Genomic DNA, 4921 nt, shown 5'->3' on the forward strand with positions numbered 1-4921 from the left:
TAAAAATTTGAAAAATTAAAAACAGTAGAACAAATTGAAGAAGACTAGATTGATATGAAACCCAACTCAGCTATGAATTTGTTATTTTTTGCCTTCATCTCCACGGACAGACGCCGTGGCCGGTCCAGAAATAGTTTTAGGGAGAGCACACATGTCAATTACACAAATTTTGAATGGGATAGGCACGAATAAAATTTCAGGGTGAGCATCATAAGAAAAATAGATAGCTAACTAAAGAAAATTCGGATTTAAGGGTGGACATGTGCCCATCCTCGGATACATGTGGATCCGCCAATGGACAGACACATGAACTTATGTCGGGTGCGAACTTAAAAAGTTATATTAAAATTTTTAGGGATTCGAAGTTATAAAATTTTAAGAGGTGAGAATAGGGGTGTTTATTTTTTTGTTTTAACCGAATTAACCAACCAAATCGAATTAGTTCGGTTAATTCGATTGGCCACCGAATTAGTTCGATCTGGGAACGGTTAACTTTTTTTTTAGTATTCAGTTAACGGTTAGTTCGGTTCGAAAGAGGTTAATTAACCGAATTAACTAAAATTATTAAATATATATATATATATATATATATTAAGCTCAAACCCATTAAAAATTAAAACCCAATTATTTTTTAACCACGCTACTCATTAAATTATTAAGGGTAAATTACACATTTCTTCACTGTACTATAATCTCTCTCCTATTTTCCTCATCCAACTTTTAATTTTTCTATTTTGCTAATTGAACTTTACAAATTAAATCATTTTGTTCACTCCCTCGTTTTCTCTCTAACAATTGATGATGTGACATTTATTATTATTATTTAATATAAAATAATTTTAAAAAAAATAAAAATAGAAGGTGGTCAGATACCACCGTCGACCACCACAGATGGTGGTTATTTAGTCCCAAAATGAGATGGGTCGTTTTGCCTCAACGTCATGAGTTCGTATTTAAATAGGCAACTCACCCTACTTGTTAAGCGTGGTTCGTATCCCGTACCCATCCCTAATCGTTATTGACAAGCCAACTCACCCTACTACTCTCATCCTTGTTTAGAACCTTTTCCATCACTATCTTACTATCATTGTCATCCTTTCCTTTAAGTATGTCTTAAAAGATGTGCAGACCCTATATTACTCTTTTAAAACGAGATCTCTAAAATATTTTATAATAAGATTAAATGAAAAAACATAAAAAATTATCATATTATGATTGTTTCTTAAAAAATTTCAAACATACGACACTAAAAAAATATCACAAGATAACTCTATAATTGTGACATTTTATTTAAAAATCTCATTTTTCAAACATTCTTAAAAGTAAAATTGTGACATTTTTTTAAAGTAAGGTCCCCATATTTCAGAGTCTTGTATCATATCACATACCACATTTGTAGATTGACGGAATCCTTGATTTTTCTTTAGGTTGATTTGTTTTGAGTTTCTTGGAACGCTGCTTTTGCCAAAAAGGGGAGCTACTTTCTTTCGAAGAAAAGCTCATCGACCATCAACATAGCATGGCTGCTCATTTTGCTAGAAAGGAACTCGAAGTCCGCAACTCTTTCTCATTTACATCCATCTCTTCGTTTTGAAAATGTAGGTTGATGGATATGAAGTTGGTTTCATATTTTAAAAAGAAAATATAAACCTAAATGATCGCATCAAATCAAAACTCATCCGATTGATATAAAATGACCATCACTTATCTAGACCCGTTTGAGTTAACAATAGATTAATTTATTATAATTCCTATAATTAAATATACTCGAACACATTCTCTTCGATATCGGAACAAAGCATTCCTGATGAAAATTGCTTTTCGACTTATCGTTGATCAAAATCAGGTTTGGGTTCGTGTTTTGCGTTCCAAATACAAAGTCAGTGAACAAGTTCCGAAAGCTATCCATCGCACGGGGTGCTCACGGCTTTGGATAGGTATGAACATGGTATGGCCTGCGGTTCGTTCTGGTCTCTCTTGGAGGCTTCGAAATGGAATGTCTATTGCCTTCAGGGATGATGTCAGGATTGATGACATTGGCCCCTTTAAGGAAGTGTTGTTGTAACCCGCTTTATTTTAATGCCAACGTTACAACGGTTAGTGACAAAGTGTATAGTAATAGGGTTTATTGCTGCTAAAAAGCCTCAGTGGACATTGTTGGGCCTGATATTCCAATATGGAAGTGGGATGAGCACAAGTATTTCATGGTCAAGAGTGCTTATTATTACCGCATGGGGGAGGTGGTGACCGATGATGGAAATATGAATTGGGCCACGATTACTCATTATCGTGGCATTCCACGTGTGAAGCTGATATTTTGGTGTCTTTATAGAGATAAAATGCTATCGAATGAAGAGGACTGTAGACGGCATATGACGACTGATACGTGTTATGTGGGAGATGATGAAGTCCAACTTACACATTTTTAGAGATTGTGTGACGGCTCGGACTGTTTGGCAGGGAGTAATAAAACCGGCTTGGATGGAGGAGTTTTTTTCGTTTGCCATTACAGGTATGGATTGAGAGCAATCTCATGCAGCATGTTCAGTTTCCAATTACCTCTACCGATTGGAATTTATTATTTGGTTCGATTATTTGATGTCTTTGGAGACATCGAAACCGAATTTTGTTTGATGATAGCTATGTGTTTGAAGAGAACATTATCTTGCAGAGTAAATAACTCCAAGCAGAAGCTATTTCGGTGCTGGTTACTAAACCTCTAGGAGCAATAGTTTGTGTGAGTGCTGCTACCCGTAACATCCCTTAGCAATGTCCGGAACCATTCGCAAATGCTTGGTTCTTGATGCGAAACTTTGAGGAATTTTTAAAGGCCTTTGGATGTGATTTCCACGCTTCAAGATGACATGATAGTAATCTCAAAGCAAGATATAGAGTTCTAGTTTTAGAGTTTTCAGTTCTCCATTCCATTAAAAAATTAATCTTTACATTAATATTTATATAAACAAAAAGATTGTGTCAAAATTAATTTTTTTATTAATCTGTGTTAAGTACAAGCTATTATTCATTTTTTTTTTCTTTTTCAACCATTAATTATAAAAATATTATGAAAGGGATAGTTTTTTTTTTGGATAAATATTGAATTTTATTCATCCAAAAGAACCTCCCTAGACAAGGCAATTTACAAAAAAAAACAAACACCTCATCCAGCAAAGAACCTCCCTGTATAAGCCAAATTACAAGGAAAAAAACACTTCACCTATAAACACCATAATAAAGAATGGAAAGAAAAAACAAATCCTATAATAGATCACATTCTCCAGTAAGCACTGAAGACCTACCCCGAATACACCCTTTTAACCTCAACGTAACAATACTCTTTATCAGTGAAACCACATCATCAATTCCTCTAGGACTAACTTCATGCAATCTACTGTTCCTCTCCTGCCAAATATGGTAAATATAACAACCCCAAGCAACCCAAATGATGGTCCCCGATAAGATTTTTCTTTTATCATGCGCTACAACCCAAATCACCATATCACTTCAACAAACCCGAGACCAACAACGTAACAGGCTTGTAAAATACTAGACCAAACCTGCCTAGCAAAATTACATTAGCAAACAAATGGTTCCTAGTTTCAAAACCATAACCACAAAGAATGCAAGAGTGGTCAATATGGCCCCTAATAGAACATGCAAACCTTTGTTGGCAAGCGATCAGGAAGAGCCATCCACGAAATGAATGAGTGCCTGGGGATAAATACCACCCAGATAATCCTACACCAGAGGACCTTATCCTGCTCACATCGATTCACTTCCCAAACCTTCTTTACATGAAAATTTCCATCCAAACCACCCACAAGAGCATAGTTATCCCTCAAACCCAAAATTTTCTTCCATGCCCAACTTGATTACTTTTCAACTGGGCATGCCAAAGAGAAAATCTCTTCAAAACATATTCCTTAACCTAGGCCACCTAAAGAGAGCCTGACTAAGTGAGAAGGAGCCACAAGAACTTCATCTTACATGCCATATTTCGAGCAAACATAGTTTTAATCTTAATTCCACTTTAACATTTGGGAAAACATATACGTTCTCAATTAACAAGGGTACCCCTGGTAGAACCATCCGAGCCTTTCGAAAGAAACACACTACATAATTTCTCAATCCACTTCACAACCCTAGAAGGAAATAAAAACACTCTACTCCAAAAGTTTTGGATCCTAAAGACAACAACTTGAATAAGTTGAAGCCTCTCTGCAAAGGAAAGACACTTCGATGGCCAGCTGCAAATTATTCTAACAATCTTCCCTATTAGACCCTCACAATTGAAGTAATAAAGCCTTCTAGAGATAAGAAGAACCCCCAAATAACGTACTGGGAGAGCTTCAGCATGAAACCCAATACACTCACCTATAATTTGCAAATCTGAGTTCCCCACCCTAACACAAAATAATTCACTCTTCGAAATATTCATAAAAAGGTCTGACATCCTATAAAACACATCCATGATACCCTTCATTGTCAACACCTCCCCAATATGACCTTTAGTGAACACTAAAAGATCATCAGCAAAGCAGATATGTGTAAGCCCAACACGCTTGCACTTCGGATGAAGATCCAACACGACATACTTCCCAGCAAAATTTAACAACCTAGAAAGCATATTCAATACAAGAATGAAAATATACGAGGACACCTTTCGCCCCAGGAAAAAACCCCCACAAGACCGCCATTTAGACAAACAGAAAATTGAGAATGAGTAATGCAAGCATGAATCCAACCATTGAAATGAGCAGAGAACCCTAAGACCTCAAACACTTGGAAAACAAAGTTCCAATAAATAGAGTCAAACGCTTTACTCAGGTCTACCTTCAGGCACATCAAGAAAACAAGTGTTTCCTACCATAATCGTCCACCCAATCTTGGGCAAGTGAGACAATTTCCACCAAGTCCCTTC

This window comes from Hibiscus syriacus, unplaced genomic scaffold (assembly GCF_006381635.1).
Source record: "Hibiscus syriacus cultivar Baekdansim isolate YM2019G1 unplaced genomic scaffold, ASM638163v2 tig00110065_pilon, whole genome shotgun sequence".
In the NCBI taxonomy this organism is placed as follows: Eukaryota; Viridiplantae; Streptophyta; class Magnoliopsida; order Malvales; family Malvaceae; genus Hibiscus; species Hibiscus syriacus.